Below are 25,382 nucleotides of genomic sequence, written 5' to 3' on the forward strand. Positions count from 1 at the left end.
CTTCAGGAGAAGGAATGCAAAAGTTCTATATCCTAGTTGGAAGAGAGTGAAAGAAAATATCTCAAGTAAGGAAAGACAGACTTATCAAGGATATGGTTTTTTGATCAATGACAGTCATTCCAACCTCTTCCTGCTGAGGGAAGATTTCTTCATCCAGATACTGAGGTCAGAAGTGAGAAATGTAGCCGGGCGAGGTGGCGGGCGCCTGTAGTCCCAGCTACTCGTGAGGCTGAGGCAGGAGAATGGCGTAAACCCGGGAGGCGGAGCTTGCAGTGAGCTGAAACCCGGGAGGCGGAGCTTGCAGTGAGCTGAGATCCGGCCACTGCACTCCAGCCTGGGCGACAGAGCGAGACTCCGTCTCAAAAAAAAAAAAAAAAAAAAAAAAAAAAAAAAAAAAAAGAAGTGAGAAATGAGTCCTGTGGTCTAAAATCCAGGTGTCATAAAACCGTGTTCTTTCTCTAGGTTCTAGGAGAGAATCTATTTCCTTGTCTTTTCCAACTTCTAGAAGCTGCCTGCATTCTTTTGCTTATGGCCCCTTCCTCTGTCTTCAAAGCACATCTTCTTTTTTGTTGTCATGATTTCCTCTCTGACTCCGACCCTCCTGCCTTACTCTTTTAAGGACCCTTGTTGGGCCCATTCAGTAATCCAGGATAATCTTCCCATCTCAAGATTCTTTTTTTTTTTTAGATCAAGTCTCAGTCTGCCACCCAGGCTGGAGTGCAGTGGCGTGATCTTGGCTCACTGCAACGTCTGCCTCCCAGGTTCAAGTGATTCTCCTGCCTCAGCCTCCCAAGTACCTGGGACTACAGGCGCGCACCATCATGCCTGGCTAATTTTTGTATTTTTTGTAGAGACTGGGTTTCACCATGTTGTCCAGGCTGATCTCAAACTCCTGACCTCAAGTGATCTGCCCGCCTCGGTCTCCCAAAGTGCTGGGATTATAGGCATGAGCCACAATGCCCAGCCTCCATCACAAGTTTCTTAGTTGAAGCATATCTGCTGCAGAGCCTCTTTTGCCATGTAAGATATATTCACAGGTTCTGGGGATTAGGATTTGAACATCTTGGATCATTATTCTACCACTTCATCTTATTGGCATCATTCATGAATTTCTTTTTCCTCTCAATCCTTTGACATAACTGTATACATTTTGTACATTATTGAAATCAGCCTTTTATTTGGAACTTTTGCATCAGTAACCACAAATGATAATACTCTTCTTTTGGCCTGTCTTTATTTCTTTTCTTTCTTTTTTTTTTTTTTTTTAGACAGTCTCGTTCTGTTGCCCAGGCTGGAGTGCAGTGGCGCAATTTTGGCTCACTGCAACCTCTGCCTCCGGGTTCAAGTGATCCTCCAGCCTCAGCCTCCCCAGTAGCTGGAAATACCGGTGTGCACCACCACACCCAGCTAATTTTTGTAGAAAGGGGGTTTTGCCAAGGTTTCCAGGCTGGTCTGAAACTCCGAGCCTCAAGTGATCCTCCCACCTCGGCCTCCCAAACTGCTAAGATTACAGGCATGAGCCACCATGCCCAGCCATGTCTTTAATAAATTTTATGCCACTTAGACAAAAATTCATTGGATAGCATATGTAAATTAGATATAAATAAATAGAATAATAATTATTAGTTCAAAAATTAGCTAAAATTCAGCTACAACCACCTGGGTATGGTACCTTTTCAATTGTACATACTTTAAAGTATCTTAAATAAAATAAAGCGTTTCATTATGGTTATTATTCTGTTCAGATTTTCTACTTCTTAGTAGAAATCAGTGATTTAAATTTCATTAGAAAATCTTCAATTTCCTTTACCATGGTTATAGAGTTGTACATAACAGCCTAAAAATTCTTTTAAACTCGGGCCGGGGCACAGTGGCTCACTCCTGTAATCCCAGCACTTTGGGAGGCCGAGGCGGGGCAGATCACCTGAGATCGGGAGTTTGAGACCAGCCTGGCCAACATGATGAAACCTCGTCTCTACTAAAAATACAAAAATCAGTCAGTTGTGGTGGCGGGCACCTGTAATCCCAGTTACTTGGAAAGCTGAAGCAGGAGAATCACTTGAACCCAGGAGGCAGAGGTTGCAGTGAGGTGAGATGGCATCACTGCGCTCCAGCCTGGGCAACAAGAGCAAAACTCCATCTCAAAAAAAAAAAAAAAAATTCTTTTAAACTCTATGGTTTTTGTGTGTGTGTGTGTGCATTTCTAATGTTTTTGCTTTATTTTGCCCTTGTTTATCAGTCTTGTGTTTCGTTTATCTAAACTGTGGATTTTTAAATTTTGGTCCAGTATTTTGTTTTCTAGTTTGTAAACTAGAAATACTTAAGAATTTTTTTTTAATGAACTGTTGTAAGTAATGTTTCACAAGAAAGAAACTATAATGGCCAAAAATATAAGGGACTACTTTTTAACCGAAAAGAAAAAAGTCACAATTACACGTCCTAGAAATTAACTACTGTTAACAATTAACTTTACAGCTATCATTGCCCAAGTGCCTATGTAGTCTCGTTCTATTGCCAGGCTGGAATGCACCTCCCTAGTAGGTGGGACTACAGGTGCGCGCCACCATGCTGGGCTAATTTTTGTATTTTTAGGAGAGACGGGGTTTCACCATATTGGCCAGGATGGTCTCAATCTCCTGACCTCGTGATCTGCCCGCCTTGGCGTCCCAAAGTACTGGGATTACAGGCGTGAACCACTGCGCCCAACCTATTTATAACTTTTTTTTTTTTTTTTTTTTTTGAGATGAAGTATCGTTCTGTCGCCAGGCTGGAGTGCAGTGGCACAGTCTCGGCTCACTGCAACCTCCGCCTCCCAGGTTCAAGCTATTCTCTTGCTTCAGCCTCCTGAGTAGCTGAGACTACAGGTGCGCGCCACCACGCCCGGCTAATTTTTGTATTTTGAGTAGAGACAGGGTTTCACCATGTTGGCCAGGATGCTCTCGATCTCTTGACCTCGTGATCCACCCGCCTCGGCCTCCCAAAGTGCTGGGATTACAGGCATGAGCCACCTCGCCAGGCCTATAACATTTTAAAAAACAGTATACATGGTTTATTTTAGTTACACTTTTCCACCTCCCAAAGTATTTCTCGAACATACTTCTGTCATTAAATATTCCTCTGCAACTTAATCCTAAAATAATGACGTTGCAGCCCACTACATTGGTTTTCTATTACTTCCACTGCAGACCCAAGTATCCCTCATCCTCCTCCAGTCCCTTTGGCATCCTGAGCCTGTGACTGCCCCGCTTCAGTCTCTCCTAGGTTACATCCCCAAACCGCTAGGCCAGGTCGTTTCCCAGACACCCTCCAGGCCAGCCTGTGGCCCGGCCCGAGCAGAAATTAGTGACTTAAATGCTGAGATGCCAGAAGACCTGGACTGGGGAATGAATTCCCAGCCCAAACTTAGCCACCCGTCTTTTTTTTTTTTTTTTTTTTTTTTGAGACGGAGTCTTGCTCTGTTGCCCAGGCTGGAGTGCAATGGCCGGATCTCAGCTCACTGCAAGCTCCGCCTCCCGGGTTCCCGCCATTCTCCTGTCTCAGCCTCCCGAGTAGCTGGGACTACAGGCGCCCGCCACCTCGCCCGGCTAGTTTTTGTATTTTTAGTAGAGACGGGGTTTCACCGTGTTAGCCAGGATGGTCTTGATCTCCTGACCTCGTGATCCGCCCGTCTCGGCCTCCCAAAGTGCTGGGATTACAGGCTTGAGCCACCGCGCCCGGCCTGCCACCCGTCTTTATCGGGATTGTGGCCCAGGTCATGGAAGCCCCAGGTCCGGGCCGACTCCTAATTCGTGGCGTGGCCAGGAGTCGGCCTCTTCTGATCCACCCCAGGGCGCGGCTCCCTGTGGAGGGAAGCCTGGGTGGTCTGCTCCCTGGCTTTTCACTGCACTTGAGAGGCCTCTGGGCACACACACAAACCCCACTCCCTGACTCTCCGTTAGGGGAGAGGGCGGCTGCAGCCGGGTTAACTTCGCGGACTCTGGAAGTCCTAGCGGCGGGCCGGGTTGGGCCGCCCCTTCCCGGGTTTGCGGCTACATTTTTCTGAACTCTCCACGGCCCCACAGTCTTTTTCTAGCAGTCAGCGGCCACCTATTGCTGCCTGGGCCTGTATATTTGCCCAGGTCCTGGGAGGGTGCTCTGGCGCGGCTGGGCGGTCTGGCCTCGGCTTCACTGGAGGCGGGGAACTGGACATGGCTGTGAGTGCCAGTGACCGCGGTGCGGTCCAGGCCCCGGGTGGCGCACCCACCTCTGGACTACATTTCCCAGGGGGCCCCGCGGCCCAACCACTTCCGGCCGAAAGGGGCTAGTCCGCGTGACCTGGCGGGTGTTGGAACGCAAAGGGCTGGAACGTCCCGGGCTGCGGAGGTCATTTGGTTGGGATGAACTCGTTCAGACTTGAGTGCTAGGACGCCGAAGGGGGCGTGAGGCGTCCCGGCGCGGGACTGGGGTTGTCTGCAGTTTAAAAGTCATGTGGCTCTCGGAGATGTGCGGACTGCATTCCCGGGCTTCACCGCTAAGGGAGCTCTGGGCTGTGCGATGGGGAAGGAAGAGGGTGTCGGGGCAGTGCAGTCGGGATGGGAGGAGAGTGTCAGGGCTACTGGCCCCCGGCTCGGGAGAGGGCAGTGTGGGGCCGCGCGACTGCAAGGAGTGGGTGTGGTGTGAGGCTGGCGCAGGAGCGGGCTGGGAATGTTAGGAGGTCTGGGGTATCGCGGCCCTGCGTTCTCTTGGCTGGACTAAAAGTCTGTGCAGTTCTCCCCGGACCTGGATTGTGCGCCCAGCGACAGGTGCTTGGCAATCTGTGCTCGATGTGCCCGCGAGGCTGTGGTGGGAGCCCTGTCTGCACGGGATTCTGTGTGGCTGAGCATGTAAGTGTGAGCGTGTGCGCGGGCGAGCCCCATGGTGCCGGGTCGTCGACCCCATCTTTGGGAGGCCTGGGAGGGGGCGGGACACCCTCGCTGTACATTCTGGGGATACGCTGGGCGGGGTCGGCCCAGTGGATGGGTCCTGGCCTTCTACTCAAACTCCAACTGCGACTGCTAAGTAGGTAGTGAATCTCTGTGAATGGCCTTCCCGCCACCGGGTCTATCTCTAGTGTGTGTTGAGGGTGGAAATGGTTCTAGGGTTTGGGGCTAGGGAGTTCCTGCTGTATCCACTTCTCTGTTCTTTCACCCAGTAGCCACCAGGGATCTAGGCCCATAAAGGTGACCCCAGCCTAAAGGACAGGAGTTTGAGACCCTGACAGGTGGGTCCACTTAAGCTGTGTCTTGGCGCCACACGCTTTTGGGTTCAGTGTAAGACGCTAGGCCTGAAAGTTTCCCAAGTTAGTCTCTTATGGAGGAAGAAGGCTACGGTCTAGGGGAGCCCTCCCAGGACTCCTGTTTGGGCTCCTAAGGTCACCTGCATTTCGTTGTGAGGATGACAGAGGGCGGTGGTGTTGCAGCTTCTTTGGTCTCCCTTTCAGTACCTGGGGTGGGGTAGGAGTTTGGCCTCCCAAGGGGTTCAGGGAGGGATTGTTGTCTTATGGCTTCTTAATGTTTTCCCACATCTTTCTTCAAGAACCCAGAAGAGGAGAGAACTGCTGTGCATCTGAAGTGATGGCAGAGGTAAGTTGCATTTGACATTTTCTTCTTGGAAAGGACTTATTGGTTTTCAGGACAGTGTCCTATTTCAGAAATTTATCTAAAAGATTTACATTCATGATTTGGAGAAAGGACAAGAGGGGAGGAAACTGCATTTATGGAGCATTTTCCTAAAGCAGCCCAGGGCTATTTTGTAAACATTGTCTCATCTGATAGAGAATTTCCACTTCCCTGGATTTTATTCATGCTCACAACAGTGTTGACAGAGAACGTGCCTCAGTGATTTGGCAGAGAAATTGAAGAACAGAATTAGCTTTTTCAGTCTCACTAATTTCTACATTGTCCCCTCCATGGTCATATGCAATAGGCTTTGCTTATCTTTTTTTTTTTTTTTTTTTTTTTTTTGAGACAGAGTCTCGTTCTGTTGCCTGGGCTGGAGTGCAGTGGCGTGATCTCGGCTCACTGCAACTTCCGCCTCCTGGGTTGAAATGATTCTCCTGCCTTAGCCTCCCGAGTAGCTGAGATTACAGGCACATGCCATCACGCCTAGCTAATTTTTGTATTTTTAGTAGAGACGGGGTTTTGCCATATTGCCCAGGCTGATCTCGAACTCAGCTCAGGCAATCCGCCCGCCTCGACCTCCCAAAGTGCTGGGATTACAGGTGAGAGCCATCTTGCCTGGCCTGCTTATCGATTTCTTTCTTTCTTTTTCTTTTTTTTTTAAGACCGAGTCTCCTCTGTCGCCTAGGCTGGAGTGCAATGGTGCAATCTCGGCTCACTGCAACCTCTGCCTCCTGGGTTCAAGCGATTCTCCTGCCTCAGCCTCCTGAGTAGCTGGGATTACAGGCGCATGCCACCACGCCTGGCTAATTTTTTGTATTTTTAGTGGAGACGGGGTTTCACTGTGTTGGCCAGGATGGTCTCAATCTCCTGACCTCCTGATCTGCCCGCCTCGGCCTCTGGAAGTCTTGCTCTGTCGCCAGGCAGGAGTGCAGTGGTACTATCTCAGCTCACTGCAACTTCCGCCTCCCAGGTTCAAGCGATTCTCCTGCCTCAGTCTTCCGAGTAGCTGGAACTATAGGCACATGCCATGACGCCCAGCTAATTTTTGTATTTTTAGTAGAGACAGGGTTTCACCATGTTGGCCAGGATAGTCTCAATCTCTTGACTTCGTGATCCGCCTGCCTTGGCCTCCCAAAGTGTTAGGATTATAGGCATGAGCCACCGCGCCACGCCTTTTTTTTTTTTTTTTTTTTTTTTTTGAGACAGAGTTTTGTTCTCTCACCCAGGCTAGAGTGCAGTGGTATGCTCTGCGCTCACTGCAACCTCCGCCTCCCTGGTTCAAGCAATTCTTCTGCCTCAGCCTCCTGAGTAGCTGGGATTACAGGCACGCACCACCATGCCCCGCTAGTTTTTGTATTTTTAGTAGAGACAGGGGTTTCACCATGTTGGTCAGGCTGGTCTCCTACTCCTGACCTTGTGATCTCCCCGCCTCGGCCTCCCAAAGTGCTGGAATTACAGGCATAAGCCACCATGCCTGGCCTCAATTTCTTATAGCCTGGAATGCCTACCTGTCCACTTTATCTCCAGATAGTTTTTCCTCAAGATAGAAATAACCTGAATGCCCTCTTATGATTAAAGTGATATACAATTTTTGCAAAAGTTCGAAAACTTGAGGGAGTCACAAAGAACTTTTAAGTCACCCATCCATGGTGCCACCATCCAGATCGTCACTATTAATGTTTTCAAATTATTTTGTCTGCTCTTATGTGTGGTCATGTGATTTTTTGTTTTTTTCAGAGTGGGTTCATAACTACTAGTAGAAGTAGCTAACTTACTGAGCATGCACTTTGAGCCACTTATAGTTGGATGTTCTTTACAGGTGTGATCTTGTTGAATCCACGTAACAACCCTATTAGACAGGTATGACTATATTTCATTAATTCTCTGATGCACTTTTTTCCACATTTTAACCTCTCTGAAATCAAAATGGGCTTTACAAAAATTCTTGGCAAGTCATAGTTTCACTGATGGCGTTTTTTTTTTCTTTCCTAGTATATAAAGTTATAAGGGCCTTGTAATCAGTGACATCTCAGATTCGATGAAATAGAGTATTATTCTAAGTTGACTACTGAGGAAATCAGGTCACTCGCCTCAAAGTTACACAGTTAAAAATGGTAGAGCTGGCCAGGCGCAGTGGCTCATGCCTGTAATCCCAGCACTTTGGGAGGCCAAGGCAGGTGGATTTCCTGAAGTCAGAAGTTCAAGACCAGCCTGACCAACATGGAGAAACCCCATCTCTACTAAGAATACAAAATTAGCCAGATGTGGTGGCGGGCGCCTGTAATCCCAGCTACTCCGGAGGCTGAGGCAGGAGAATCGGTTGAACCTGGGAGGTGGAGGTTGCGGTGAGCCAAGATTGTGCCATTGCACTCCAGCCTGGGCAACAAGAGCAAAACTCCGTCTAAAAAAAAAAAAAATGGTAGAGCTGGGATTTCTAAATCACCTACTGACTTCCTTTGCCCACTTGTCAAAGAATGCTATCTTTTTTTATTTATTTTAAACAACATTTCATATGTTCAGCATGTTTTCTTTTTGTCGTTTATAAGTTGTTTTAGAAATATTTTTTCACAGTTAATCTATTTTATGTGCTTTTAGATTCATCTAATTTCCAGAAATGTATTCAGATAAATCAACGCTTTTCTTAAATTTTTTTCCCTTTATGCTATGCCGGATGGACTTTCTTACCACAAAAATAGAATAGTTACTTTTATATTTTCCTAAAATACTTTGTCTTTTATCCAAACAATCTAGTCTTTAAGGTATCTCCTGTGATAATCTGACCAGAGAATGTTGGCTATAAAATTCCAAATTTGGAGTGTTTATTTAGATTTTTTATGCGACTTTGGAGTAACATATTTTAAAGAGTGGCATGGTATTTGTAGGATGTGAAATTTAAGGGTTTTTTTTTTTCTGGGTATGTCTGGATGTAGCACTTACTTCATTAATTCTGGCCAGTCCTCAAGAATTACTTTCACTCTAAGACTAAAGAAACATATTTTCTATTCTGAATTAATCTGTTTCTTTCTCTTTAACTTTTCTTCAGAATTCTGTAAGAATTTGTTGAGTTTCTCTTCCCATTCCTGTAGAGGCCAAAACCTTCCTAAGATTATCAGAAGATCACCACCCCTTCCCATCCATTTCCTGCACACCGGTGGGGAGAAAGCTTCAGTTCCCCTTGCCCTTCAACCCTTCACTGTCTATTTCTCCCTGTGTCTTCTCTCCTGAAAATATTCATTGCCCTTTGTCCCTGCTAATGGGAGGCTGTGCACTGTGATGAAAGGGTAGAATCTTAGCCCATTTCTGCCATTTGCTAGCTCTGTGACCATAGACTTCCTCATAATTTCAGTTTGGGAAATGTGATGATACTGGAAATTCACCTGCACTTACACTGGCAACCTGGGGTCCCCTAGCTCCTACCTTCTGGTCTCCTCAACATCCAGTGAAGTGCCCAGTTTCATTGCTGCTTTTCTTTTCCTGTTCTGTGAGCTTATGCACTAGGGCCTCACTCCACTGTCTTGCCTTGTGGGAGTAGATGCTACATTGAACTAGTTGGGCTCCCTGGCTCCACTTTTACTCTTTGCCAATAAGATAGTCCAGTAATGTCACCTTTTAAATTCTGTTCAGTGAATGCCTGTTACTTTCAGGATAAATCTCCAGCTCTTTCACGTTCATTGTGTGTTTATTAAAAAGCACATTCTGTATTTAGCAGAGCACAAAGCCTAGTATTGGAGTAAAGTTGTGAACAAAGATGATGTGTTTAGTCCTGGCAGGTATAACCTGCCATTCAAAACATTTCCTGTCCTGACTCCTATGGAGTTCTCCAACATCACTTCTCTCTTCTCCCTCAGAACCTCTCATCAGCTATCCCAGTTAACTTTCTGCTCCTCAGAAACACAGGATGCAATTGGTCTCCATCTTCTGCTCTATTTGGAGTGCTGTTCAATCTGTTTTCTGCTTGTTGGAATTCTGTTCCTTTTCTAAGTCCCAGTTAATTTTCTACAGGTTACGTGAAACTTTCCCCACACCTCTCAACCTAAGTAAGTCACTATTTTCTTATTTCCTATAACAAGATTCTTTTAATGGGAGGCAACATATCCTACTTTAAAACCCCTCAGTTAATTCTTTTCATCTGTGAGAACAAGTCTAAATGTCTCAAGATCTGATCCTTCTTTTCAGCCTCATCTCTGCACTCCCTCTCTGACTTTACCCTAGTTGTGTTAAACTACTAGCAGTTCCCAGAATACACAGTCTATCTTATGCCTCCATTGTACAAGAAACACAAGAAGGGCTTTTATCCATTACCACCCCTTTCTCTAGGTTCTACTGAACCTAGGTCAAGAACCAGCATCTGTGAAGCCTGCGTCAGTCTTGTGGTTGCACTTGGTCTCAATTGCTGTATCTCTTATAGTCCTTATCATACTATATTGTAACTGTCTTTTTTTTTTGCTCTTGTTGCCCAGGCTGGAGTGCAATGGTGCAATCTCAGCTCACCACAACCTCCGCCTCCCGGGTTGAAGTGATTCTCCTGCCTCAGCCTCCCAAGTAGCTGGGATTACAGGCATGCGCCACCATGCCCAGCTAATTTTGTATTTTTTAGTAGAGACGGAGTTTCTCCATGTTGGTCAGGCTGGTCTCAAACTCCCGACCTCAGGTGATTCACCGGGTTTGGCCTCCCAAAGTGCTGGGATTACAGGCATAAGCCACTGCACCTGGCCTGTGTCTTTTTATTTATTTATTTATTTATTTTTATTTATTTATTTTTTTTTTTTGAGACGGAGTCTCACTCTGTCACCCAGGCTGGAGTGCAGTGGTTGGATCTCGGCTCACTGCAAGCTCCGCCTTCCGGGTTTACGCCATTCTCCTGCCTCAGCCTCCCGAGTAGCTGGGACTATACAGGTGCCTGCCACCATGCCCGGCTAGTTTTTTTTGTATTTTTTAGTAGAGACGGGGTTTCACCGTGTTAGCCAGGATGGTCTTGATCTCCTGACCTTGTGATCCGCCCGTCTCGGCCTCCCAAAGTGCTGGGATTACAGGCTTGAGCCACCGCGCCTGGCCTTTTTTTTTTTTTTTTTTAACTGTCTTTTTAAAACTGCTTTTATTAAATACTGAATAATAGAACATGTTTAACATATTAGCCGGGCGCGGTGGCTCAAGCCTGTAATCCCAGCACTTTGGGAGGCCGAGACGGGCGGATCACGAGGTCAGGAGATCGAGACCATCCTGGCTAACACGGTGAAACCCCGTCTCTACTAAAAAATACAAAAAACTAGCCGGGCGACGAGGCGGGCGCCTGTAGTCCCAACTACTCGGGAGGCTGAGACAGGAGAATGGCGTGAACCCGGGAGGCGGAGCTTGCAGTGAGCTGAGAGCCGGCCACTGCACTCCAGCCTTGGTGGCAGAGCAAGACTCCGTCTCAAAAAAAAAAAAAAAAAAAAAAAAAAAAAAAAAAAAAACATATTAAGGGGGACTGAACACCCATGTTAAGAGGTAGAATGCTAATGTTAGAAATCCCATGTGTGCTTTGATCATCCCAATCCAAATCCCCTTCTTCAGCTGTCAGAGGTATCTGTTATTCTGAATTTTGTTTTGCATTTCCTTGTTTTTCTTTTCAGTCTTAACCATATGTGTTTATTTTCCTGTTCTAATTTGATGTCAAGAAATCATACTGTTTGGATTCTTCTGCAGCTCTATTACTTGTCTTCCAACAAGTGTTCAAGAGATTCATTCACCTTGCAAACTTATCCTACTGTATAGCCATCCATTGTATGAATACATTTTTTCATTGATATTGTGTACATTACTCCTGTGAACATTCTTGAACTCCTCTTATTGTATCCTGTGCGAGAATTTCTGTAAATATGTAACTAGAAATGGAATTGCTAGCTCATAGGTTATTTGCGTTTTTAGCCTTACTAGACATTGCCCAGTTGTTTTCTAAAGTGTTTACTATACTCATTTACTATTCCTTTTACTTCGTATCCTCACCAACACTTGCTATTATTAAACTTGTAAATCTTTCCGCACTTGGGTATGAGTTGATATATATTATTTTCATTTCAAACCACCACTTTCATGCTTATTGGCATTCATGTTTTCTCTTTTCTGAAGTACAATTTTATGTCATTTCTAATTTTTCTATTGATTTTTATATTTCCAGAGTTTTTGTTCCTTTTAATGCTTTGTGTGCATTTCTTAAATACTGTGGATTGTCGTCCTTGTCAGTTATATGTGCTGTGCATGCTTTCTTACTTTAACCTTTTTTTTTTTTTTTTTTTTTTTTTTTTTTTTTGAGACGGAGTCTTGCTCTGTCACCCAGGCTGGAGTACAGTGGCCGGATCTCAGCTCACTGCAAGCTCCGCCTCCCGGGTTCACGCCATTCTCCTGCCTCAGCCTCCCGAGTAGCTGGGACTACAGGCGCCCGCCACCTCGCCCGGCTAGTTTTTTGTATTTTTAGTAGAGACGGGGTTTCACCGTGTTAGCCAGGATGGTCTCGATCTCCTGACCTCGTGATCCGCCCGTCTCAGCCTCCCAAAGTGCTGGGATTACAGGCTTGAGCCACCGCGCCCGGCCAAACCTTTAAATGATGGTAGAAATTCTCAATTTTAATGCCATCAAATTTAATGCTATTTTCTTTAATTTATTTACATCTTGTGTATGAAATCTCTCCTCTCCTAAGAGTAAAGATATTCTCCCTATTTTCTATAAATGATATTATTTTGTCTTTTATGTTTAAGTCTTCAGTTCACTTGGAATTAATTGTAGGGTATGGTATTTCCATTTGGATAACTAATATCTGAAACATCGTTTATTGAAAAGGCAATTTATTGTAAAGGATTAGGCAAACTGCAGGGTCTGAGGGAACAGTCCCTACAAGATGCCATCACTCAGGCACCAGCTACAACTTAAGGGGTTCCCATGACCACTCTCACTTCAGACCAGCTAACTAGAAATTCAGGTGTTTCCACCACCACCACCCTTAGGTATAATAATTCAGTAAAAAGACTCACAGAACTCACTGAAAGCTGTTATATTCACAGTCACATTTATAACAGGGAAAGGATACATTGGGTTGTATTAGCCTCCCAGTATTGATGTTTGGCAGTACACCCAGAGTATTGTCAACCAGAGAAGCTCACTCAAGCTTCAGTGCCCAGTTTTTACTGAAGCTTCATTACATAAGCATCATTGATTGAATCATTTTCCAGGTGCACAAACTCAGTTTCCAGCATCTGTCCTCCCTCCTTGCCTGAAAGTCAAGCTGATATCACATGGTTCAAAGTCCCAAGACCGATTACATGGTAGAGGTAGGTGTGGCCAGCCCCAAGCCCTAGTCATCTCATGAGCATAAACTAAGAGACATGGTCTTAGGGGCCCACCATAAATAACAAAGACATTCCTATCACTCCGGAAATTCGATGTGTTTAGAGGTTGCTTCCCAAGAGCTGGGACAAAGGCCAGACCTCTTTTTGGAGGCCACATTCCTCACTACACAGTCCTCCTTTCTCTGTACTTCAGTGGCAGTTCTGTCATAGATTAAGTTTCCCTATATACATGTTGGTCTTTTCTGGGCTCTCCTTTGTAATCTGCCAGTCTGTTTGTCTATTGAAACCATACCGCCTAAAGACTGCATTCTAGTAATGTCTGACATTCCTCTACCATGGTCCTGTTCTCTAGAAAGGTCTTAGCTGTTCCTAGGCTTTGGCTTCATATACATTTTAGAATTGACCGATCAAGTTCTGTAGAAATCCAGCCGGGATAATGATTTGTAATGCACTAAACCTTTGATCAATTTGGGGAAAGTTGACATTTTTAGAATATTGAGTCTTCCTCTGCCTCTAAATAACTCTGCTTATTTGAGTCTTGTGAAATGGTTTTAATAGTATTTTATAATTAGAGTCTTACACATCTTTTGTTAATTTTATTTCTAGGTATTTTTATGTTTTGTGGTTTTCTTAGATGACATTAATTTTAGAATATAGGCCGGGTGCTGTGGCTCACACCTGTAACCCCAACACTTAAGGAGACTGAGGCAGGCGAATCACGTAAGCCCAGCAGTTTGAGACCAGCCTGGGCAACATAGTTAGACCCCATCTCTACTATAAATAAAAAATTCACCAGGCATGATGGTACATGCCTGTAGTCCCAGCTACTTGGTAGGCTGAGGTAGGAGAATCACTCGAGCCCAGGAGGACGAGGCTGCGGTGCGCTATGATTATGCCACTACCCTCCAGCCTGGGTGACAGAGCGAGACCCAGTCTTAAAAAAAAAAAAGTAAATAAAATAAAATATAATTTTCTCATTGTTTCTGGTATATAGACTTGCCATTGATTTTTTTTTTTCTTAAAACTCCCATGACAGATTATTGCAGTTGATTTTGAGACATTAATTTTATATCCCTCCACCTTGTTTTAACTCTTATTTATTCTCACATCTTGTAGATTCTTTTGGATGTGGGGTCATGCAACTTGATCATATCATTGATGAATAAAGACATGTTTTAGTTGTAAATAATTGTCTTTGTCTATTAGTATTGATTTCTTTCCTTCTTTTTTAACCTTATTTTAATTCTTACTTTGCTACACTGGCTCCACCTCCCAGAACAGTTTTGAATGGGGAATATGGGAACCCTGTCTTTTTTTTTTTTTTTTTTTTTTTGAGGCGGAGTCTCGCTCTGTCGCCCGGACTGGAGTGCAGTGGCCGGATCTCAGCTCACTGCAAACTCCGCCTCCCGGGTTTGCGCCATTCTCCCGCCTCAGCCTCCCGAGTAGCTGGGACTACAGGCGCCCGCCACCTCGCCCGGCTAGTTTTTGTATTTTTAGTAGAGATGGAGTTTCACTGTGTTAGCCAGGATGGTCTCGATCTCCTGACCTCGTGATCCGCCCATCTCGGCCTCCCAAAGTGGTGGGATTACAGGCTTGAGCCACCGCGCCCGGCCGGGAACCCTGTCTTATTCACAGTTTTAGATACTTCACTTTTACTTATGTTTGCACTTGTTTTTTTTTTTTTTTTTTTGTAGATGTCCTTTATCAGGTTAGGGACATTGCTTTTTTATTGCTAATTTGCTCTTAAGTTTTTATCATGAAGGAATATTGCATTTCTAAAATGCCTTTTCTGCCTCCATTGAAATGATTGGTCGGGCACGATGGCTCATGCCTGTAATCCCAGCACTTTGGGAGGCTGAGTTGGGTGGATCACCTGAGGTCAGGAGTTCGAGACCAGCCTGGCCAACATGGCAAAACCCTGTCTCTACTAAAAATACAACAACAAAAATTAGCCAGGCGAGGTGGTGGGCACCTGTAATCTCAGCTAGTTGGGAGGCTGAGGCAGGAGAATTGCTTGAACCTCGGAGGCAGAGGTTGCAGTGAGTCAAGATCGCGCCATTGTACTCCATCCTGGGCAACAAGAGCAAAATTCCATCTCAAAAAAAGAAAAAAAATAAATGATCATAAGTGTTTTCTCTTTAATCTGTTAATGTGCCTAATAATTTTAATTTATTTCCAGTATCATATACACCTTTTATTGGGAAGAACCTAACTTAGCCATGATGTGTGATGAATTTTTACATATTACTGGATTCAGTTTGCTAATAACTTGCTTAGAATTTTAAATCTGTGGCATGTGTAAGACTGGCCAGTAATTTCAGTTCTTCATAATGTCTTTAACAAGTTACTCTATCCCAGGAGAACTGTGGCCTTGGCCTGTGAAGCAAGATTGTTTTCTACATTTTTTTTTTTTTTTTTTTTTTTTTTTTTTTTTTTTTTTGAGGCGGAGTCTTGCTCTGTCGCCCAGACTGGAGTGCAGTGGCCAGATCTCAGCTCACTGCAAGCTCTGCCTCCCGGGTTTACGCCATTCTCCTGCCTCAGCCTCCCGAGTAGCTGGGACTACAGGCGCCCGCCACCTCGCCCGGCTAGTTTTTTGTATTTTTAGTAGAGACGGGGTTTCACCGTGTTAGCCAGGATGGTCTCGATCTCCTGACCTCGTGATCCGCCCGTCTCGGCCTCCCAAAGTGCTGGGATTACAGGCTTGAGCCACCGCGCCCGGCCTGTTTTCTACATTTTTAAGTGGTTGGGGGAAATGATCAAAAGAATTATATTTTATGACACATGGAAATTGTATGAAATTCAAATTTTAGTGTTCATAAATAAAGCTTTACTGGAACATAACCACATTCATCCACTTATATAACATCTATGGCTGCTTCTGTGCTGCATGGCAGAGTTGAGGAGTTGCAGCAGAGATGGTATGTCCCACAGAGCCTAAGATACTTACTATTTGGCCCTTTACAAAAAAAGTTTGCTGACCTCTGGTCTAGCTTCATAAAATATATCAGTTTTCCTTTTCTTTTTCCCATGGTAGGATCTTGGAGTACTCATGTTATCAATGGTGTGAGCAAGGCCACTCTTTTCAGATTATTTGTTTATTCCCTTTCTTCTTTGCCATCTACTACTCCCATCCTCCCCCTGCCCATAAAGCAGTCGTGTCTTAGTATTGCATCATTTTCTTAGTATGTATTCGTTCATGCAAAATGTTTTTCTCTTGCATTAAGGTCCAGCGTGGTCAGTTTTTCAAAATCTTCCACATATGATTGAGAAGAATGTTATTTGAATTGAGTGCATTGTTCTATATGCAGCCTTTAGATCAAGCTTAATAATTTTGGTATCTAAATATTCTGTTTTTATTGACTTTTTGTCTGTTGTATCTATCAGTTATTTCTAGTGTTTTGTTAAAATCTGCCATTATGATTAGGGTTTGTCTATTAGTTTCTATTTCATTTATGCATATGTATATGTATATATAATATGTGTGTATTATTATTTAAGCATAAAGTTATCCTTTTCTAACTTTCATCTTTCTGAATATTTATGTTTTGGATGTGTCTCTAATAACCAGCAGAGAGCTGTGCTTTAGTTTTTGACAACTTTGACCAACTTTGTTCTTTAACAAAAGTATTTAGTCTATTTACAGTGCTTGTAATTACTGATATAATTGAAGGTATCATTTTTGTGCTTTTTATTCTCCCTTTTCTGTATTTCATTATCTTAATTTCATTTTCCCTTCTGTGAGTTTGAAAGTTATAAGCTATTTGTGTTTACTTAGTAGTTACCTTAGAAATTTTAATACACTTTCTTAACTTACTAGTGTCTACAACTAAAAAATATTCTTATGTTTTTGGTAAATAAGGAAGTAGGATATATTCTAACTAATCAAACAACTTACATTATTGTCAGGTATTTTTCTTCTATCTTTTTTTAACCCATAAGAAAATTTTATTTTATGTATTGAGTGTTAGCTTAGATTATCCATGTATTTACCACTTTCTTGGTTCACCATTCTTTCTTACATCTCAGGCTCTGCATCTGGGATCACTTTCCTTTAGATGGAATAAATAGTAAATTTCTTTCTGATTTTGGTTTTTTTTAAAAATGTCTTTATTTGCCCTTATTTGTGAAAGGTATTCTACCCTCACACTGGGACATTCCACTGTCTTCCGGTTTACATTTTTGTTATTAAATAGTCGTCTATCAGACTTTTTTTTTATGTAGATAATCTACTTTTATTCCCAAATTGCTTTTCACGTATTCTCTTTGTATTTAGTGCTCTGCAGTTTTGATCTGATTGTCTAGGCATGAATTTATTTTTATTTATTCTGTTTAAGACTTACTCGGCTTCCTGAATCTGCTTTTGCCAATTCTGAGAATTTCTTAGCTGTCCTGTCTTCCAATACTGCCATTTTCTTCATTCTTTCTCCTCTCTCCTTCTAGAACTTCAGTTAAATATCTATTAAGCTATCTCACATTATCTTCTTAATCTCTCTTCTGTACATCTGCTCATTTGTCTTTTTTTTTTTGAGACGGAGTCTCACTCTGTTGCCCAGGCTGGAGTGCAGTGGCATGATCTCAGCTCACTGCAAGCTCCGCCTCCCGGATCCACACCATTCTCCTGCCTCAGCCTCCCAAGTAGCTGGGACTACAGACACCCGCCACCGTGCCCGGCTAATGTTTTGTATTTTTAGTAGAGACGGGGTTTCACCGTGTTGACCAGGATGGTCTCGATCTCCTGACCTCGTGATCCACCCGCCTCGGCCTCCCAAAGTACCGGGATTGCAGGCGTGAGCCACCGCGCCTGGCCTCATTTGTCTTTTTTTTTTTTTTTTGAGATGGAGTCTCGCTGTGTCACCCGGGCTGGAGTGCAGTGGCCGGATCTCAGCTCACTGCAAGCTCCGCCTCCTGGGTTCACGCCATTCTCCTGCCTCAGCCTCCCGAGTAGCTGGGACTACAGGTGCCTGCCACCTCACCCGGCTAGTTTTTTGTATTTTTTAGTAGAGACGGGGTTTCACCGTGTTAGCCAGGATGGTCTCGATCTCCTGACCTTGTGTTCCACCCGTCTCGGCCTCCCAAAGTGCTGGGATTACAGGCTTGAGCCATCGCGCCCGGCCTCATTTGTCTTTTTTAATTGCATTCTGCATAATCTCTTTTTATACCTTTCAGTACAGTAATTTTCCTCTTCAGAGAGATTTATTCCAGCCATTGTATGATTGAAGTATGTTTTTTGTTTTATGTTTTTATTTCTTTTCGTTTTTTTAAAATCTACTGTCATCTTTATGAAGTTTTCTTATTACATTTCCTCCATTTTAAAAAAATGTAATATGCTTGTTTTATAATTTTTGGAATTATCTATATAAAATATGAATATTTTACGGAGATAATTCCTCTTCCCTCTCAACATTTTATTAGGGAAATTTTCAAACATAATGAAAAGTTAAAACAATTGTATGACTGATTTTCCTGACTTTTTGTTCATGGAATTATGCCTCTTTGTATCTTTTTTTCTTTCTTTCTTTTTTTTTTTTTTTTTTTGAGACACAGTCTCACTGTGTTACCCAGGCTGGATAACTGATGCAATCTTAGCTCACTACAGCCTCCACTTTCCAGGTTCAAGCGATTCTTGTTTCTCAGCCTCCTGAGTAGCTGGGACTACAGGCATGTGCTACCATGCCCGGCTAATTTTTGTATTTTAAGTAGAGATGGGGTTTCACCAGATGGACTAGGCTGGTCTTGAACCCCTGACCTCAAGTGATCTGCCCAGTTTGGCCTCCCAAAGTACTGCGATTACAGGCATGAGCCACCACACCTGGCCATTTTTTTAAATTGATTTTTTGTTTAGGCAAAATTCACATAATATAGTTAACAATTTTTAAGTGCATAGTTCAGTGACATTTAGTGCATTCACAATGTTATGTTGCTTTATTTTTGACTAATAGGTTATTTTCCTTGGAATTCTACCCATAGATTCTTGAGGCCTGATTTAAGGTTGTTCCTCTAGGGCAGGTCTGTATTTGCTCCTACTAGGAGCCCTGCCAAACCAGGACCACCATAAAGTAAACACAGATGGCAAGTGTTTTAGATCCACCTTAGTATCGTTATGTGAACTGCAGGCCTGTGTGAGGGCTGGCTTGTAGTTACAGTTCCTCAGGGGAAAATGTTTCCCTTCCACCATCTGCCAAGGTTCAAGTCAGGCAGTTTTCCTAGCAGACCCTAAGAATCAGAATGCTACATCTAGTTTTCCCTTACTCTGAGGGCATGGTTCAAGAGGTCCCAGGTCTTTGTAGTATGGAATTAATTAGAACCCCCACTTGGCCAGCTGTAGACTTGATCTTCTCTCCCCTTGCTCCTTAAGTCTTAAATGTCAAAGCTTATGGTCATCTGGGCTCTATAGACATTCCCTGGGGAAAATCAGCCTCAGTGGCTCAGCATACGCCTCTCTGTTCGCATTTTGGCATAGTTTTATTTGCTGAAGATTACTTCTCTGTCAGCTCATCCTTGCATTCTAAAGTATTTTTGATATTCAATCTCTTATTTTTCAACTGGTGATTTGGACATAGTAACTAGTCCCCCACAGAGCCCGGTGTCCTATGATTGATTTTCTCTTCTTTTTTTTCCCCGTGACTGAGCTTTTTAAGGGCAAATGTATGCTAGGTCAGAGTTATCTGTGACCCCAGTGCCCACATAGAGCCAGAGTCATGGGGATTTGATTGGTATTTTTGGATAAGAGGATTTTTGTTGACACAGCTGCTCCTCTCTTCCCATTCCCTTCTGCCCCTTTGATCTCCCTTCATACACTGCTGTGATCTGCAGTGACAAACACAGCAGACCTAGCATTTTCTGCTCCCCTAAGTGCAGGGGCCAGCTAAGGGTTCTTTTAAAAGATCAGGAAATTCTCAGGTTGCATCTACAAGAGCCAGAAGTTAGAAGGCAACCAGGTGCAGACTTGGATATTTCTCAGTAGATTCAAAACCCAGCAATGCCACTGTAGCTGCAGATTTGAGTAAATGACTTCACTTCTCCAAGCTAAAGTTTCCTTTCAGTTAGGATTCATGACCTTCTTGTGAGGATTAATATATGTAACGCATCAGGAACTTAAAGTGCTTAAAGTACAATGATTGTCCTTGAGATGCAGTGTGCATTACACTATCAGCAGTAAGGTTAGAGGTCGTAGCAAGAGAGAATGTCAGGCAGGAAAGCCATGGGTAATTTCAGTTTGGAACCGGGATGTACTGACCATGAGGATTCCTGGAACTCTGGTCTCATGGGAAGCCATTGCATTGTGTATCTGGGTAATTGAGCTCTGCTGAGGCTGCTAAGGGCCTCCTGATCCTATGGGTTGTCTGGCTCAGTGCTGCTGATTCTGGAGAGTCTTTGCAGAATGAGGTTTTAGTTTTAGTTCCAAAGGCCTCAGTTCTGGGATATAGGAACAAAGTCCAGAAAGTGGCTGGTGCATAGAACACTAGAATTTATTCCTCCTATCTCTTTTTTTTTTTTTTTTTTTTGAGACGGAGTCTTGCTCTGCCACCCAGGCTGGAGTGCAGTGGCCGGCTCTCAGCTCACTGCAAGCTCCGCCTCCCGGGTTCACGCCATTCTCCTGTCTCAGCCTCCCGAGTAGCTGGGACTACAGGCGCCCGCCTCGTCGCCCGGCTAGTTTTTTGTATTTTTTAGTAGAGACGGGGTTTCATCGTATTAGCCAGGATGGTCTCGATCTCCTGACCTCATGATCCGCCCGTCTCGGCCTCCCAAAGTGCTGGGATTACAGGCTTGAGCCACCGCGCCCGGCCTATTCCTCCTATCTCTATTAGGCTTGGGGGAGGCTGGAACCCTCTATTGTAGAAATCTTTGTCCAGAGCTGGGCCTGCCTAGGTATCCTGTGCTCCTGAGCCTTGAGGGCTCCCTCAAGTCTTTGGGGTGCCTTCCATGGCTAAGAGTCTCAGTGACATCCAGGTTGTACGAAAGGGAGCCCAGGCCCTGGGCTCTGATCAGCTCCTGACAGTGGGAAAGTTGTTTCTTCTGAATCTGTTTTTCTATAGTTGGATTCCCTGGGATTCAGAAAAGACAAAGGCTTGTTCCTTCTTTCTCAAATCTCAGCGAGAGAAAAAAAAAGCAGACTCTGTGTGTGTGTGTGGGTTGGAGTACCAAAAGCAGGGATGGGGTGAAGGGATTCATTCTCAGGCCTTTGGGGACCTTGAGGTCAGTCTGGTGAATTTTGTCATCAAAATTCTGTTACCCAAAAAGATCAATCAAATCCCCATTACTTGCTTTTTCTTCCATTTTTGCTTTCCCAGGCTTTCTCTAGTAAAAACCTAGGGTATAAAGTTTGTAGTTGTAAAAGCTATTACCAACGTGTTAGTATGTCTCCTCTCCTTCACTGCAGTCTTTAATTTTTTAATTTTTTTAATTTTTGTAGAGATGGGGTCCTGGTATGTTGCCCAGGCTGGTCTTAAACTCCTGGACTCAAGTGATTCTCTCACCTCCACCTCCCAAAGTGCTAGGATCACAGGTGTGAGCCATCACGGCCTGAATGCATTCTTTTCTGTTTTTTATTTTAATTAACACTGTATTAGTCCCTTCTCGCATTGCTATAAAGAAATACCTGAGACTGGGGATTTTATAAAGAAAAGAGGTTGAATTGGCTTACAGCTCCAGCTCCGCAGGCTGTTCAGGAAGCATGATGCTGGCATCTGCTCAGCTTCTGGGAGCGCTCAGGAAACTTACCATCATGGTGGAAGGCAAAGGAGAGGCCAGCGCTTCACCTGGCCGGAGGAGAAGGAAGCAGGGAAGGCGCTAGACACTTTTAAACAGCCAGATCTCGTGAGAACTTACTATCACGAGAACAGCAACAAGGGGACGGTGCTAAGCCATTCATGAAGTATTCACCCCCATGTTCCAATCACCTCCCACCAGGCCCTACCTCCAACATTAGGGATTAGAAATCCCCATGAGATTTGAGTGGGGACACAGATCCAAACCGTATCAGACACATTGTAATCAGGATCATATTTATGGGGTACAATTTGATGTTTCAGTACATATCTATGTTGTATAAAGAGCCAGTCAGGGTAGTTAGTGTATCCATCACCTCATGCATTTATCATTTCTTTGTGGTAAGAATATTCAAAAGCCTCTTCTAGTTATTTTGTAATATACAATATTTTATCATTAACCATAGTCACCCTACTGTGCAATACAACACCAGAATTTAATTCTCCTGATTGTAACTTTGTACTCACTGACTGACATCTCCGCATTTGTACCCCCACCCCCTCTCTGGTAACAACTGTTCTGCTCTCTGCTTCTGAATGCCTTCTTTTTGCTTTAGAAGATTTGAACAGATTGAGCAGATTTCTTTTTCCTAAAACTTCTTGCCTTCCCCAGGGACTTGTTCTCCAGTTCTTCCCATTCCAGTCAGTAATGCTGCCAATGGGTGCTATCTCTTTTATTGATTGATTGATTGATTGATTGATTGAGACAGAGTCTTGCTCTCTTGCCCAGGCTAGAGTGCAGTGGCACGATCTTGGCTCACTGCAACCTCTGCTTCCCAGGTTCAAGCGATCCTCCTGCCTCAGCCCCCCAGTAGCTGGGATTACAGGCACACGCCACCATGCCTGGTTAATTTTTGTATCTTTAGTAGAGACGGGGTTTCACCATGTTGACCAGGCTGACCTCAAACTCCTGATCACAGGTGATCCACCCACCTTGGCCTCTCAAAGTGCTGAGATCACAGGTGTGAGCCACCGTGCCTGGCCAAGGCTGCTGTGTCTTAAGGGCCCCTCTGTTCTCCAAGAACTGTTTAGGTATTTATCAGCAAACTTCTTAGCATTTCTGGTTTTTTGAGACAATGTCTTGCTCGGTCACCCAGGATGGAGTGCAGCGGCACAATCATGGGTCTGCTGCCTCAACCTCCGAGGCTCAAAGAGCTCCTGCTGCCTCAGCCTCCCAAGCAGCCAGGACTGCAGGTATGTACCACCTTGCCTGGCTAATTTTTGGATTTTTCTGTAGAAACAGGATCTCACTGTGTTGGTTTTGAACTCCTGGGCTCAAGCATTCCTCCCACCTTGGCCTCCCAAAGTGTTGGGATTACAAGAGTGAGCCACTATACTAGGATTAGCATTTTTTAGATACATATTCTTACACCGAGAGTACTGATGGAGTAGGAAAACCAATCCTTGATGGAAATTTTCATACCTCCTTTCTTGGAGGTGTGATTTGATGAAGTGGAAATGAATGGTTAAGTGGAATCACATATTGCAAACTTTAGTTTTCTAATTAGACAAGAAAGGAATTGATGTTGATTTATTGTATTGCAGTCTCAGTATCAGCCAGTATCTCTAGCTGTCTGAGGATTTTAGGACTGGGGATATCCTGAGATATGTAGATTGTATGGAGTTACAGGATATTCCCAAGGAGTCTGTGCCAGATGGATAAAGTGTGTGGATAAAGTGTGTCCATTTTGAACTTGTGTAGTATGTGCGCACCTCATGTGACATCATTGTGAGTCTGGATCAGTTCTGGTAGGTAAGGAACAAGGAGAGTATGGTTGGGGACATTTGTGGTAACAGGAACAATTTAGCCAGATGTGCAAATTGTTGAGAAATGACCAGGCACGGTGGCTCATGCCTGTAATCCCAGCACTTTGGGAGGCCGAGGCGAACGGATCACTTGAGGCCAGGAGTTCAAGACCAGCCTGGCCATCATGGTGAAGCTCTGTCTCTACTAAAAATACAAACATTAGCCAGGTGTGGTGGCCCATGTCTGTGGTCCCAGCTACTCAGGAGGCTGAGGCAGGAGAATCACTTGAACCCAAGGGGTGGAGGTTGCAATGAGCTGAGATCACGTCATTGCACTCCAGCCTGGGTGACAGAGTGAGAACATGTCTCAAAAAACAAAAACAAAAACAGTGTGTCTCTGGTAGATTGCATATACTTGGATCACATTTTTTTAAATCCATCCTGCCAGCCTCTTCTTGTAGTGTTTAACAAAGTCTGTAGTATTTAATATGTTTACATTTAATACACTGATGGGGTGGGATTTACAATTGGTATTGTGGTATTTGTTTTCTATTTATTTGTGTTGTTATTGTTTTATTCCTCTATTCTTCTATTACTACCTTCTGTTATATTAACTAAATATTTTCTAGAGTACCATTTTTGTTCCTATACTGTTTCTTATACAATAGTCTTTGAAATTATTTTCTTGGTGGTTGCCTTCAAGATTATAATTAGCATTTCAACTTAAAACAATCTAGTTTGGATTAATATTAACTTAACTTTAATCTTATATAAATGCTTTGCTCCAAAATACTTCTGTTCCCACGTCCCTTCTTTGTACTATTATTGTCATACAAATTACATATTTATACATTATAAGCCAATATTGGCAGAATAATGACCCCCTCAAAGATGTCCATATCCGAATCTCTGAAACTTGTGAACGTGTTACTCTTACATGGTAAGGGGGAATTCAGGTTGCAAATCTGCTCAACTTCAGTTAGTGAGAGGATCTTAGGTTATCCAAGTGGGCCCAGTGTAATCACAAGGGTCTTTAAAAGTATAAGAGATGTGGCTGGGTGTAGTGACTCACACCTATAATCCCAACACTTTGGGAGGCTAAGGTGGGCAGATCACTTGAGCCCAAAAGCTCCTCATTTTTTCATTTTTCACTTCCTTTTTTTTTAAATTGCCGTGTAAAGAATTATTAACTATTTTTAGTTTGTCATTTCTACTTCAGAACTTTTCTTTGTCCTGCAGTGTGAAAATACCTCCTATTTTCTTTCTTGTTATTTTACAGATTGGGAGTTTGGAAGAGAAACCAAGAATTTATCTCCAAAGGAAAACATTTATGAAATTAGATCACCGCAACAGGAGAGGGTCAGAGTTATCAGAGAAATCAGATGCCAGGTAGACAGACAACAGGGTCTCCAGGAGGGACATTTCAGACAAGCTGTAATACCATTTACTTCCATGCAGTGCACAGCCCATAGAGAACATCAGTGGATTCATACTGGAGAGAAATCCTGTGAATGCAGGAAATGTAAGAATGCTTTCAGGTGCCAGTCATGTCCTATTCAACATGAAATAATTCATAATAAGGAAAAAGACCCTGACTGTGGAGAATGTAGGAAAATCTTTAATAGTGGATCAGACTTGATTAAGCCTCAGAGGCTTTTTTTTTTTTTTTTTTTTTTGAGACGGAGTCTTGCTCTGTCACCCAGGCTGGATGCAGTGGCCGGATCTCAGCTCACTGCAAGCTCCGCCTCCCGGGTTCACGCCATTCTCCTGCCTCAGCCTCCCGAGTAGCTGGGACTACAGGCGCCCGCCACCTTGCCCAGCTAGTTTTTTGTATTTTTAGTAGAAACGGGGTTTCACCGTGTTAGCCAGGATGGTCGCAATCTCCTGACCTCGTGATCCGCCCGTCT

General features: G+C 43.9%; 1 protein-coding gene and 1 long non-coding RNA gene across 2 annotated transcripts in view; both read left to right on the forward strand.

Annotated features, from left to right (window-relative positions):
* Window positions 1–25,382, forward strand: part of LOC104679929 (zinc finger protein 568) — an 89,361-nt gene that overhangs the window by 62,788 nt on the left and 1,191 nt on the right. The gene's annotated exons all lie outside the window — the stretch shown is intronic.
* LOC104679970 lies at window positions 4,300–25,115 on the forward strand. Its single transcript, XR_004060498.1, has 4 exons — window positions 4,300–4,862; window positions 5,554–5,600; window positions 7,459–7,499; window positions 24,755–25,115. It is a non-coding gene; the product is annotated as an uncharacterized LOC104679970 (long non-coding RNA).

Source organism: Rhinopithecus roxellana, chromosome 12 (assembly GCF_007565055.1).
Source record: "Rhinopithecus roxellana isolate Shanxi Qingling chromosome 12, ASM756505v1, whole genome shotgun sequence".
NCBI lineage: Eukaryota > Metazoa > Chordata > Mammalia > Primates > Cercopithecidae > Rhinopithecus > Rhinopithecus roxellana.